Raw genomic sequence first — 15,106 nt, 5'->3', positions numbered from 1 at the left:
AATCCAGTGATACTGCCGTATATGTCCAGCGGTACTGCCATATAATTCCAGTAATACTGCCGTATATGTCCAGTGGTACTGCCGTATAAATCCAGTGATACTGCCGTATATGTCCAGTGGTACTGCCGTATAAATCCAGTGGTACTGGCATATAAATCCAGCGATACTGCCGTATAATTCCAATGATACTGCCGTATAATTCCAGTGGTACTGGCGTATAATCCAGTGATCCTGCTGTATAAATCCAGTCCAGTGGAACTGCCGTATAAGTCCAGTGGTACTGCCGTGTAATTCCAGTGATACTGCCGTATAATTCCAGTGATACTGCCTTATAATTCCAGTGATACTGCCGTATAATTCCAGTCCAGTGGTCTGCCATATAATTCCAGTGATACGGCCGTATAATTCCAGTGGTACTGGCGTATAAATCCAGTCCAGTGGTACTGCTGTAACATAGTAACATAGTATCTGAGGTTGAAAAAAGACAATTGTCCATCGAGTTCAACCTATTTGTGGTGTCCTATGCATGATGATTTGAATAAAATTTCTGACTGATGCTGCTGTCAGCCGTTGCATTTTATCCCTATTTATAGTAACTATAATGCATGACTATGCACCATACCCCTGGATATCCTTATCCATTAGGAATTTATCTAACCCATTCTTAAAGGTGTTGACAGATTCCGCCATTACAACTCCCTCAGGCAGGGAATTCCAAACACGTATTGTCCTTACCGTGAAAAAGCCTTTACGCCGTATTGTGCGGAATCTCCTCTCCTCTAACCTGAGCGAGAGTCCACGAGTCCTCTGTGTTGATCTAACCAAAAACAGGTCCCACGCAAGCTCTGTGTATTGTCCCCTTATATATTTGTAGATGTTGATCATATCCCCTCTTAATCTCCGCTTTTCCAATGTAAACATGCCTAGTCTTTCAAGCCTTTCCTTGTATTCCATCATCTGCATGCCCTTAATTAGTTTGGTCGCCCTCCTCTGAACCTTTTCTAGCTCCAGGATATCCTTTTTGTAGTACGGTGCCCAGAATTGTACACAGTATTCAAGGTGTGGCCTCACTAGTGATTTATATAACGGGAGTATAATACTCTCGTCCCTAGCATCAATACCCCGTTTTATGCATGCTAATATCTTATTAGCCTTCTTTGCTGCAGTCCTACTTTGGGAACTACTGCTTAGTTTGCTATCTATGAGGACACCTAAGTCCTTTTCCAGTACAGAATCCCCTAATTTTACCCCATTTAGTAGGTAGGTGTAATTTTTGTTCTTGTTACCACAGTGCATTACCTTACACTTGTCTGTGTTGAAGCGCATTCTCCATTTGGCTGCCCATGCTTCTAATTTAACTAAGTCGTTCTGAAGAGACTCGGCTTCCTCCTCTGTATTTATAGCCTTACACAATTTGGTATCATCTGCAAAAATTGACACCATGCTCTCTAGACCTTCTGTTAGGTCGTTAATGAAAATATTGAACAATAGTGGTCCTAATACTGAGCCTTGCGGCACACCACTTAGCACTTCAGTCCAAGTTGAAAAAAATCCATTAACCACAACGTGCTGCTCCCTATTATCTAACCAGTTTTTGACCCAAGTGCATATTGTGCTTCCTAGCCCTGATTTTTGTAGCTTGTAGATAAGTCTCATGTGTGGTACAGTATCGAACGCTTTGGCAAAGTCTAAAAAGATTATATCCACGTCTTTACCCTGATCTAGGTTTGCGCTTACTGTTTCATAAAAGCCAAGTAAGTTGGTTTGACAGGATCTGTCCTTCATAAACCCATGTTGATTCCTTTTAATGACCTTATTTACTTCAAGGAACTTCTGAATACTATCTCTTAGAATAGCTTCCAATACTTTCCCCACTATAGATGTAAGACTAACTGGTCTATAATTACCTGGTTCAGCTTTACTTCCCTTTTTGAATATAGGCACTACTTCCGCTATACGCCAGTCTTTGGGAACCATACCTGATATAACTGAATCCTTAAAGATCAAAGATAGCGGTTTTGCCAGTTCAGAGTGAAGCTCCATTAGAACCCTTGGGTGAATACCATCGGGCCCTGGTGATTTATTAATCTTTAAATGTTTTAATCGGTCACAGACTACTTCCTCGCTTAAATAAGTACCTATCAGAGGGATATTCTCATTATTGAGATTGTGTGTCAGTCCCTGAATTGGGTCCTCTCTAGTGAATACTGTTGAAAAAAACTCATTTAGTGTGTCCGCTATGTCATTATCATTTTTGCTTAAGACTCCCAACTTGTCTTTTAAAGGGCCTATACTCTCCTTCTTTAATCTCTTGCTATTAATGTATTTTAAGAATTTCTTGGGATTCGCTTTGCTTTCCTTTGCTACTAGTTTTTCAGTTTCTACTTTAGCCGCTCTTATTTCCTTTTTGCAAATTTTGTTACATTCCTTATAGTGCTGAAATGACTCTGCTTCCCCGTCAGATTTGTATTTTTTAAATGCTCGCCTTTTCTTGCCCATAAGTTCCTTAATCTTTTTGTTAAGCCACATTGGTTTATGATTTTTATTCCTTTTTTTGCTGCTCATAGGAATAAATTTGAGTGTATTTTTAGCTAGCAGGAATTTTAGTACCTCCCATTTCTCCGTAGTATTTTTTCCTAAAAACAAACCTTCCAATTCAATATCCCTGAAAAATACCCTCATCTTTTCAAAATTTGCTTTGCTAAAGTTTAGAGTCCTAGTTGAGCCAGTATAGGGCTGTTTATGGAAACTGATATTGAATGTGACCATATTGTGGTCGCTGTTTCCTATGGGTTCCCCTACTATAATACCTGATACCAAATCCCCATTGTTTGTTAATACCAGGTCTAAGATTGCATTGTACCTAGTTGGTTCCTCAATTAGTTGGACTAAGTAGTTATCATTAAGTGTGTTTAAAAACATATTGCCCCTAGCAGTATCACATGAATCGTTTTTCCAGTTTATCTCTGGATAGTTAAAATCTCCCATCACTACTATGTCTCCTACTCCTGCTGCTCTTTCAATTTGCTTTAGTAACAATTCCTCATCAGATGCGTTGATACCAGGCGGCCTATAGCATACACCCAATACTAACTTTTTTATTCCTTTTTCCCCGCATGCAATTTCTACCCATAATGTCTCGACAGTGTCTACAGTCCCCTCCTGAATATCTTCCCGTATATCAGGTTTTAAAAACGGCTTTACGTAAAGACACACCCCTCCACCCTTTTTATTTAGTCTGTCTCTCCTAAACAGTGTATAGCCCTCTAGATTGACTGTCCAATCATGAGATTCATCCCACCAAGTTTCAGTAATGCCTATAATATCATACTGTTTGCTTGCTGCAAGTATTTCTAGTTCACCCTTTTTACCAGTAATGCTTCTGGCATTTACATACATACAACTAAGATAAGTATTTTCCCTTGCGTTAGGGACATCTTTCACCTTATGTAGCAATGATGACCTGTAATCGTCATTGGTTAGTGCTTTGGTAAAATCTCTTTTAGTACCCATGTTAGTAACCTTACCGCCTGCTCTTACCCTCCCCCCAACTTCTCCCCCATTTCGTTTACTACCGCCATCCCCACTATTCTCACTGCATGACCCGTAGTTTCTAGCTAAACCCTCCCCCCAGGCTCCTAGTTTAAAATCTCCTCCAACCTTCTAACCATCCTTCCCCCCAGCACCGCTGCCCCCTCCTCAGTCAGGTGCAATCAATTCCAGTGATACTGCCGTATAGGTCCAGTCCATTGGTGCTGCCATAGAAGTTCAGTGGTACTGTCCTGTGCTGTATATTATTTACTCCAAATAAAGGGGTTATTAATATTTCATCCAAATAATTTTCACAGGGTTTGCCCTGTGTGGTGTAGAGGTACACTCTCCTGTACCGCATATTGTTATATAACTCCAGAAAAATAATGGAGAACAAAAATTTGGAGTATAAAATAGGGAAAGATCAAGAACCACTTCCTCCTAGTGCTGAAGCTGCTGCCGCTAGTGATGACATAGACGATGAAATGCCATCAACGTCGTCTGCCAAGGCCAATGCCCAATGTGATAGTAAAGGGCATGTAAAGTCCAAAAAGCCAAAGTTCAGTAAAAAGACCTAAAAAAAAAGTGTAAATGGTCTGAAGAGAAACGTAAACTTGCCAATATGCCATTTACGACATGGAGTGGCAAGGAACGGCTAATGTCCTGGCCTATGTTCATGACTAGTGGTTCAGCTTCACATGACGATGGAAGCCCTCATCCACCCTCTGTGTGTTCTAAGATGGTATCAGAAATCCCCAAGGAGAGTCCAAGTGTGTCGGCGGTTGTGAAGCCTGACCTTCCCAACACTGGCTAGGAAGAGGTGGCTCCTTCCACCATTTGCACACCCTCTGCAAGTGCTGGAAGTAACACCCACAGTCCAGTTTCTGATATTCAAATTGAAGATGTCACTGTTGAATTACACCAGGATAAGCATATGGGTGTTGCTGGCGCTGAGGAGGAAGTTGACGATGAGGATTCTGATGGTGATGTGGTTTGTTTAAATCAGGCACCGGGGGAGACACCTGTTGTCCGTGGGATGAATAAGCCCATTGTGATGCCTGGGCAAAATACCAAAAAAGCCAATTATTTCTCCACAAATCTGGACAACGTGTGTCAAGCCATGTGTTGCCTCTGTCAATCTGTAATAAGTAGGGGTAAGGACGTTAACCACCTAGGAACATCCTCCCTTATACGTCACCTGCTGCGCATTCATCAGAAGTCAGTGTCAAGTTGTGAAACTTTGGGTAAGAGACTAAACAGTCCACTGACTAAATCCCTTCTTCCTCTTGTACCAAAGCTCCTGCAAGCCACACCACCAACTCCCTCAATGTAAACTTCCTCCTCAGTCAGGAACGTCAGTAGTCCTGCAGGCCATGTCACTGGCAACACTGAGGAGTCCTCTCCTAACCGGGATTCCTCCGGAGGATCCTTGAGTGGTACGCCTACTGCTGCTGTTGCTGCTGCTGGGAGTCGATCGTCATCCCAGAGGGGAAGTCGGAAGACCACTTGTACTACTTCAAGTATGCAATTGACTGTCCAACAGTCCTTTGTGAGGAAGATGAAATATGACAGCAGTCATCCTGTTGCAAAGCAGATAACTGAGGCCTTGACAGCTATGTTGGTGTTGGACGTGCTTCCGCTATCCACCATTAGTTCAGTGGGACTTAGAGAATTGATGGAGGTAGTGTCCCCCAGTACCAAATCCCATCTAGGTTCCACTTCACTAAGCAGATGATACCAAGAATGAACAGAGACGTCAGAAAAAGTGTCCTCAGTGTCCTAAAAAATGCAGTTGTACCCACTGTCCACTTAACCACGGACATGTGGACAAGTGGAACAGAGCAGACTAAGGACTATATGACTGTGACAGCCCACTGGGTAGATGTACTGCCTCCCGCAGCAACAACAGTAGTGGCACCAGTAGCAGCATCTCGCAAAAGCCAACTTGTTCCTAGGCAGGCTACGGTATGTATCACCGCTTTCTGTAAGAGGCACACCACTGACAACCTCTTACGGAAACTGACTAACATCATCGCACAATGGCTTACCCCACTTAGACTCTCCTAGGGATTTGTGATATCGGACAATGCCACCAATATTGTGCGTGCATTACATCTGGGCAAAGTCCAGCATGTCCCATGTTTTGCACATACAATTCATTTGGTGGTGCAGAGTTTTTTTAAAAATGACAGGGGCGTGCAGGAGATGCTGTCGCTGGCCCGAAAAATTGAGGGCCAATTTCGACATTCAGCCACCGCGTGCCGAAGACTGGAGCGCCAACAACCACTCTTGAACCTGCCCTGCCATCACCTGAAGCGAGAGGTGGTACCGAGGTGGAATTCAACACCCTATATGCTCCAGAGGATGGAGGAGCAGCAAAAGGCCATTCAAGCCTATACATCCACCTACGATATAGGCAAAGGAGGGGGGGAATGCACCTGACTCAAGTGCAATGGAGAATGATTTCCATCTTGTACGAGGTTCTCCAACCCTTCGAACTTGCCACACGTGAAGTCAGTTCAGACACTGCCAGCTTGAGTCAGGTCATTCCTCTCATCAGGCTTTTGCAGAAGCAGCTGGAGAAATTGAAGGAGGAGCGAAGACGGAGCGATTCTGCATAGTATGTGGGACTTGTGGATGGAGCCTTTCATTCGCTTTGCCAGGATTCAAGGGTGGTCAATCTGTTTAAATCAGAGTACTACATTTTGGCCACTGTGCTCGATCCTAGGTTTCAAGCCTACTTTGTATCTCTCTTTCCGGCAGACACAAGTCTGCAGAGTTTCAAAGACCTGCTGGTGAGAAAATTGTCAACTCAAGCGGAACGTGACCCATCAACAGCTCCTCCTTCATTTTCTTCCGCAACAGGGGCTACGAGGAAAATGATAAGATTTCCAAGCCCACCCGCTGGTGGTGATGCAGGGCAGTCAGGAGCGAGTGCTGACATCTGGTGCGGACTGAAGGACCTGCCAACAATTACTGACATGTCTACTGTCACTGCATATGATTCTGTCACCATTGAAAGAATGGTGGACGATTATATGAGTGACAGCATCCAAGTACATATACTGGCAGGAAAAAGAGGTAATTTGGATGCCCTTGCACAAACTGGCTTTATTTTACCTAAGTTGCCCCCCCCCCTCCCCCCTCTAGTGAGTGTTTAGTGCAGCCGGTAACCTTGTCAGTGATCGGTGTAGGAGGTTACTTCCACAAAATGTGGAGAAGATGATGTTCATCAAAATGAATTATAAATTCCTCCGGGAAAACCTTTACCAGCAATTGCCTCCAAAAAGTACACAGGGGCCTGTGATGGTGGATTCCAGTGGGGACGAATTAATTATCTGTGAGGAAGAGGATGTACACACTGAAAGGGGTGAGGAATCGGAGGATGAGGATGAGGTGGACATCTTGCCTCTGTAGAGCCAGTATGTGCAAGGAGAGATTGATTGCTTCTTTTTTGGTGGGGGCCCAAAAAAACAGTCCTTTCAGCCACATTCGTGTGGCAGACCCTGTTGCTGAAATGATTGGTTTGTTAAAGTGTGCATGTCCTGTTTATACAACATAAGGGTGGGTGGGAGGGCCCAAGGACAATTCCATCTTGCACCTCTTTTTCTTCTTTGCATCATGTGCTGTTTGGGGACTAGTTTTTTAAAGTGCCATCCTGTCTGACACTGCCGTACAACTCCAGGGGTACTGCCGGATAAGTCCAGGGGTACTGCCGTATAAGTCCAGTCCAGTGGTGCTGTCTTGTGCTGCATCAGTCCAGTGGTAGTATCCTGTGCTGAATTTTATTTACTCCAAATAAAAGGGTTACATACATTACTTATATTATTATCAAAATAATTTTTACAGGGTTTGCCCTGTGTGGTGTAGGGGTATGCTCGCCTGTGCTGCATATTATTATAATAGCTCCAAATAAAAGGGTTATTATTATCCAAATTAATTTTACAGGCTTTGTCGTGTGTGTGTGTGTGTGTGTGTGTGTGTGTGTGTGTGTGTGTGTGTGTGTGTGTGTGTGTGTGTGGTTTAGGGGTACGCTCTCCTGCGCCACCAATATTGTGCGTGTATTACATCTGGGCAAATTGCAGCATGTCCCATGTTGTGTGTGCTGCACACTTGTTTCGCTTAGCTTAGCTACCTCATTGCACCTCTTTTACTTCTTTGCATGATGTGCTGTTTGGGGCCTATTTTTTAAATCTGCCATCCTTTCTGACACTGCAGTGCCACTCCTAGATGGGCCAGGTGTTTGTGCCGCACACTTGCTTAGTCATGCACACTTAGCTCAGTCATGCAGCTACCTTGGTGCAACCTTTTGGCCTAAAAACAATATTATGAGGTGTGAGGTGTTCAGAATAGACTGGAAATGTGTGGAAATGAATGTTATTGAGGTTAATAATACCGTAGGATGAACATTACCCACAAATTCTGTGATTTTAGCTGTTTTTGTGTTTTTTCCCCGAAAATCATCCAGAACCAAAACCAAAACACGAAAGGGTGGTTTTGGCAAAACCAATCCAGATCCAAAACACGAGCATGGAACCAGAACAAAAACCAAAACACGCAAAAGTGGCCCGCCACACCTCTCTAGCTTACACACATAATAATGCCCACAGTATCAGTGATGCTTATACGCACAATAATGCCCATAGTATCAGTGCCGCTTATAAACACAATAATGCCCACAGTATCAGTGGCGCTTATAAACACAATAATGCCCATAGTATCAGTGCCGCTTATACACCCAATAATGCCCATAGTATCAGTGCCGCTTATAAACACAATAATGCCCACAGTATCAGTGGCGCTTATACACCCAATAATGCCCATAGTATCAGTGATGCTTATACGCACAATAATGCCCATAGTATCAGTGCCGCTTATAAACACAATAATGCCCACAGTATCAGTGGCGCTTATAAACACAATAATGCCCACAGTATCAGTGGCGCTTATACACCCAATAATGCCCATAGTATCAGTGCCGCTTATAAACACAATAATGCCCACAGTATCAGTGGCGCTTATACACCCAATAATGCCCATAGTATCAGTGATGCTTATACGCACAATAATGCCCATAGTATCAGTGCCGCTTATACGCACAATAATGCCCACAGTATCAGTGCCGCTTATACGCACAATAATGCTCACAGTATCAGTGCCGCTTATAAACACAATAATGCCCACAGTATCAGTGATGCTTATACGCACAATAATGCCCATAGTATCAGTGCCGCTTATAAACACAATAATGCCCACAGTATCAGTGGCGCTTATAAACACAATAATGCTCACAGTATCAGTGCCGCTTATACACCCAATAATGCCCATAGTATCAGTGCCGCTTATAAACACAATAATGCCCACAGTATCAGTGGCGCTTATACACCCAATAATGCCCATAGTATCAGTGCCGCTTATAAACACAATAATGCCCACAGTATCAGTGGCGCTTATACACCCAATAATGCCCATAGTATCAGTGCCGCTTATAAACACAATAATGCCCATAGTATCAGTGCCGCTTATAAACACAATAATGCCCACAGTATCAGTGGCGCTTATAAACACAATAATGCCCACAGTATCAGTGGCGCTTATACACCCAATAATGCCCATAGTATCAGTGCCGCTTATAAACACAATAATGCCCACAGTATCAGTGGCGCTTATACACCCAATAATGCCCATAGTATCAGTGATGCTTATACGCACAATAATGCCCATAGTATCAGTGCCGCTTATAAACACAATAATGCCCACAGTATCAGTGGCGCTTATAAACACAATAATGCTCACAGTATCAGTGCCGCTTATACACCCAATAATGCCCATAGTATCAGTGCCGCTTATAAACACAATAATGCCCACAGTATCAGTGGCGCTTATACACCCAATAATGCCCATAGTATCAGTGCCGCTTATAAACACAATAATGCCCACAGTATCAGTGGCGCTTATACACCCAATAATGCTCACAGTATCAGTGCCGCTTATACGCACAATAATGCCCACAGTATCAGTGCCGCTTATACACACAATAATGCTCACAGTATCAGTGCCGCTTATACACACAATAATGCTCACAGTATCAGTGCCGCTTATACGCACAATAATGCTCACAGTATCAGTGCCACTTATACGCACAATAATGCCCACAGTATCAGTGCCGCTTATACGCACAATAATGCCCACAGTATCAGTGCCGCTTATACCCACAATAATGCTCACAGTATCAGTGCCGCTTATCAGGGCTGTTTCTAGCCAATTTGGCTCCCAGTGCAAGATTTCAAAATGCGCCCCCTCCCCCCCATTGACATAAAAAAAAAATATATGCGCCCCCCCATAGATAGAAAAAGCAAGCACGCGCCGAAGGCGCGCGCGCTCCCAGCAAGGGTGTGTGGCCTCATTAAAATGGGCGTGGCCTCATCTGATCTCATCATCACGGCCACCACAGGAAAAAAAAGTCTCCATTTTACACATTGCGGCAGGCACGTGTCCCCATTTTACACATTGCGGCAGGCACGTGTCCCCATTTTACACATTGCGGCAGGCACGTGTCCCCATTTTACACATTGCGGCAGGCACGTGTCCCCATTTTACACAGTACGGCAGGCAAGAGTCCCCATTTTACACAGTACGGCAGGCACGTGTCCCCATTTTACACATTGCGGCAGGCACGTGTCCCCATTTTACACAGTACGGCAGGCAATAGTCCCCATTTTACACAGTATTGCAGGCAAGTGTCCCCATTTTTACACAGTATTGCAGGCAAGTGTCCCCATTTTACACAGTACGGCAGGCAAGTGTCAAGTGGGGGGAGAGGGGGGGGGGGAAGAGAGAGAATACTTACATACAGTATGAAGAGGCTCTTCCCGCTCTTCGGCCCGCGCCGGCTGCCTCCTTCTTCCAGCTGGCTCCCCCTCCTCTTATCATCGGTACTCCTGTTCGGGGGCGGAGTTTCGTGGAATGACGCGTTTGCGTCGTGACGTCACGACGCAATCGCGTCATTGCGCGAAACTCCGCCCCCCCCAAACAGGAGTACTCGGGAGGGGGGAGGAGGGGGAAAAGGACCTGCAAAGTGCCGTGGCGGGTGCCCCGTGCGGTTGCACGGCTCGCCCGCCGCTAGAAACGGCACTGCCGCTTATACACACAATAATGTCTACCATATCTGTGCCTCTTATACACACAATAATGCTCACAGAATCAGTGCCGCTTATACACACAATAATGCCCACAGTGTCAGTGCCGCTTATACACATAATAATGTCCACCATATCTGTGCCTCTTATACACATGACCACAGTATCTGTGTCACTTACACACATAATAATGCCCACAGTATCAGTGCCACTTATAAGCACAATAATGCCCACAGTATCAGTGCCGCTTATACACATAATAATGTCCACCATATCTGTGCCACTTATACACATGCCAACAGTATCAGCGTCACTTATACGTTTAATAATACCCACATACCCTGCGTGCTCTGCTGGGAGATAGAAGGAGGGGACGAGATCAGCGTGTGCACTGGAGCTTCATGACATCATGACGCACGAGACGTCCGCACCCGCCGCGTCCCTCCCGGATCCTGCGCTCCAGGCTACAGCCTGGTTGATCAAGCCCTGCTGCAGCCGTGCACATGCTTTTGCCCATTAGAGAAAAAGTCTGTTGTTGCTATCAGGTCTGAATTAGGTCCTAAAGCCACTGCAGCTTAAACAATATTCAAAAAAGTGACAGTCTAAAGCATTAGAAAAATGTGATCATGTAAAAATATAGAATATTGATTAACAAATGCTGTGACAATATAAAAAAACAGAAAAAAAAACATAAACACAAATCTTTGAAGATAGGTAGTAATTCCAAGTTGATCGCAGCAGGAATTTTGTTAGCAGTTGGACAAAACCATGGGGGTAATTCCAAGTTGATCGCAGCAGGAAATTTTTTAGCAGTTGGGCAAAACCATGTGCACTGCAGGGGGGGGCAGATATAACATTTGCAGAGAGAGTTAGATTTGGGTGGGGTGTGTTCAATCTGCAGTCTAATTTGCAGTGTAAAAATAAAGCAGACAGTATTTACCCTGCACAGAAACAAAATAACCCACCCAAATCTAACTCTTTCTGCACATGTTATATCTGCCTCCCCTGCAGTGTACATGGTTTTGCCCAACTGCTAACAAAATTCCTGCTGCGATCAACTTGGAATTACCCCCATAGTGAAATAAGCAAATATAAAACACTTCGGTGTACAAATCCAATAAATAAGTGCTTCACCTCCAGTGCATGTGGCAATGTAGTTCCATTTTTCACCAGTCACTCTAAAGATCCAAAGAGTGTGCTTACACTGATATAAGCGGTATACTAATGTATCGTATATCACCTAGTAACCTATTGTTCTTATGATGTGAATAAAAAAGCTATTTTAATATGTATACTTACAAACATACAAGGTGTGTATGCAGGGGTTAAAGTGGTCCAGACTGGGGTGGAGCTGCGTTCCGTCAGCTGTAATTACAGGCAAAACCCGTTATGCCTCTGCCCGCCCACCTTGCCCGGCCACAGTCTGCAACTAAGTACAGGCAGCTGCGGCTGCCTGGTTAAGGAAAGACTCATCAGCACTGCAGGTAGTGGCTTCCCGCCTTCGCTAGGACTCAGACTCCAAGTGGATGCTCAGGCTGGCTTCCAAACTCACATGACTATGCCGCTGTACGCCACCCATATCAATACATGTGGTGGATGGACAGTGCTACAGAGAGAAAATTGACTTGGCCCACCTTGCCTCTTCCAGTCCCACTACTTCTCACTACTGTGGGCATTGTGAATAAGGGGCACTACTGTATGGTGTAATATGAATAAGGAGCACTACTTTGTTGTGTAACGTGAATAAGGGGAACTATTGTGTGGCATAACATGAATAAGATTGTGTTACTGTGTGGCGTGATGTGAATAAGGGGCACTAATGTGTGGCGTAACGTGAGTAAGGGACACTACTGTGTGGTGTAACATATATACAATTGTGCTACTGTGTGGTGTAATGTGAATAAGGGGCACTACTGTGTGGCATACAGTAGCATAAATAAGATTGTGCTACTGTGTGTGTCATAATTTGAATAAGGGGCATTACTGTGTGACATAACATGAATAAGATTGTGCTACTGTGTGGCATAATTTGAACTAGAGGTACCATTGTGTGGCCACGCCCAATCCTTGTGAGACCATATCCCTTTTTTTTTTTTTGCATACACTGCTCCTTTATAAATTATGGGAGGTAGGGCAAAAATGTATAGTTTGCAGGAGGGCACCAAACACCCTAGCACTGGCTCTTGGTCTGCCTAATGTGAAGGGAGAGGGGAGATTTGTAGGTGGTGGGGGAAATAAGTTCCACCACTTCTCCAGGACAACTTAAGCTCTGTGTGTATGTTTACCCTCAAGAACCTGAGTAACTGTGACAGTGGGATGCGGTATTAAGGACAATTAAAATATTTTATAATAGGAGATAGGTGATTTATTTGATCCTGTCACTTTCAAATTTTGTGTGTCTTAAAGGCATCAGCAACTTCTTCCTCAGTAATGGGAAGCACCAGGGCAACAGAACTGGATGGAGCAACACAGGGAAGGTCACATGAGGAAAGGTATGTTTTAGCTGGGGAATTGGATCACTATCAGTTAAGGTCTGGTACTGACTATTATACAGTTGGTCGTAATATTCTTTCAAGATTACACTAGAGCAGTGGTTCCCAAACTGTGTGCCGTGGCACCCTGGGGTGCCTCGGGACACTTGCAGGGGTGCCTCGGGTTGGTGGTCCAGAACCAATTCAAATTCTGCATGGTCAATGTAAAAAGCAAAACCAGTGTTTATGGCTGACAATCATAAAATATATTGACAATCAGAAGCAAATCTTGTCCCTTACCACATAAGGATGACCTATAAAGAAATTTACCTAATTTAATATTTGTTTCTAAATTTTTCAATATGAAACTATTGGCTTAGGGGTGCCGTGAAAAAAAATCTGATACTCTACGGCGCCATGATTCAAAAAAGTTTGGGAACCACTGCACTAGAGGGCTCTGGTCTTGTCCTGAGGTACAGAAATAACAGATGCAGCCTTAAGGGCCTGCAGTCTATTAGCTAGCATCATATGTAACTGCTATATTGCTCCTTTTGTAAAAACACTATTTAAGCCATAAGGTAATTTTTATCTAGTATGAGTTGTCTACTAATGTTATCAGAGGGGTTTTTGTTCCCTGTTCCTATGGGATAAATAGCTGATGATATGTCCTCGGACAACAGATTTTGGGCTTCCAACACGAGGGAAGAACACAAGGAGCCTTGGACACACAAGAAAAACAGCCATAGCTGCCTTGAATATTTCTAGATATTTCAGTATTTTCAAAAGAGTTTTGTTTAACCCTTAGTATACCAAGGGGTGTCTTCTGAGGACCCCAGAATGTTATTTTTTTGTCATCCTGCCGTATCTATAACAACTCTTTTACTCCTGATTTTTCTATCTGTCCCGCATCGGATTAAGATAAATACTGTGTAATTAGGCTTATAAAATGTTCTTTCAAAAAAACGTAAATAATAAAAAATACAATTGGGGTCCCACAGGGACCCCGCTTGGTATACCACGTTACAAACGCAGAACGTTGTTCTCCTTGTTCTTTACAGATTCTGAAGGTTGTAAAAGGAGATGCATCAGAATCGGAAGACAATCTTGACGTGATTCTGAAGAAAGTGACATTGCCAGCGCATCATATGATGTGGATTCGGATGAAGATGATGAGTTAATTGCAAAATCAGGAAGAGTGTGGAGATGTTCCGTGCCCCCGGTTACTCGCCGTCACCACTGTGACATGTGCTAAGGACTGTAGCGATGGCAACACATGACTGTATTGTTACTGTATTAAAATGATATAACCTTTTTACAAGAATATACAGTATCCAATCGGATGTAAAAATGTACACACTGTAATGAAGAATATATTGCTTTATTGGCTAACTACTCTTGAAATAAATAAACAAAATATTTTATGCTAACTGTCGTACCCTTACTAGAATGTATCCATTCGGAGACCCAACAAACATAATTTTAGTGATTTACCGGATCAAACAGTTGAGAATTTAGACAAAAAACCATGGGGTCCTCTAAAGACCCCAGCTTGGTAAAGTACGTTGACAAGGTAAGCTTGGTATATTAAGGGTTAATCTGCAAGCAGGAGACAAACAGGTGTGTCAATAAGGCTGATTGTTGAAGTAACAATGAAGTGATCAGACCAGGGGTTAGACACAATAGAGGATTCCAGCAGGTGTTTAGAAACTAGGAGGTGGCATAGAAATATATAAATTCTAGAGTATGTACATTGCGGAGGAGAAAAGACGGTTTAGTCTCCAGATGAAGGATTGCATGCACAACAGGTATCAAATACTGTAGACTGGACTGCTTAATATGTTTATTGAGGATCCTAGTTATTGGACAGGTGCAGGTGTGGGCCAAAAGACTAAATTTATCTATATCATGATAAAGAATGGCATTGAAGTCAAGTCTCCACACTGAAGAAAATAACACTCACTCCGC

The 15,106-nt window shown here is 43.6% G+C and overlaps 1 protein-coding gene and 1 long non-coding RNA gene across 5 annotated transcripts in view; one reads left to right on the top strand and one right to left on the bottom strand.

The window, feature by feature from the left end:
• Positions 1–14,542, top strand: part of LOC134945118 (uncharacterized) — a 70,316-nt gene extending 55,774 nt beyond the window's left edge. The window contains exons 2-3 of the long non-coding RNA XR_010182046.1: positions 13,077–13,162; positions 14,200–14,542. This is a non-coding gene — a long non-coding RNA (uncharacterized LOC134945118). The remainder of the gene's footprint in view (positions 1–13,076; positions 13,163–14,199) is intronic.
• Positions 1–15,106, bottom strand: part of CARD11 (caspase recruitment domain family member 11) — a 220,382-nt gene that overhangs the window by 179,495 nt on the left and 25,781 nt on the right. The window lies entirely within an intron of this gene.

This window comes from Pseudophryne corroboree, chromosome 7 (assembly GCF_028390025.1).
Source record: "Pseudophryne corroboree isolate aPseCor3 chromosome 7, aPseCor3.hap2, whole genome shotgun sequence".
Taxonomy (NCBI): domain Eukaryota; kingdom Metazoa; phylum Chordata; class Amphibia; order Anura; family Myobatrachidae; genus Pseudophryne; species Pseudophryne corroboree.
The sequence above is the reverse complement of the archived record's forward strand: the minus strand, read 5'-3'. Positions and strand labels throughout refer to the sequence as shown.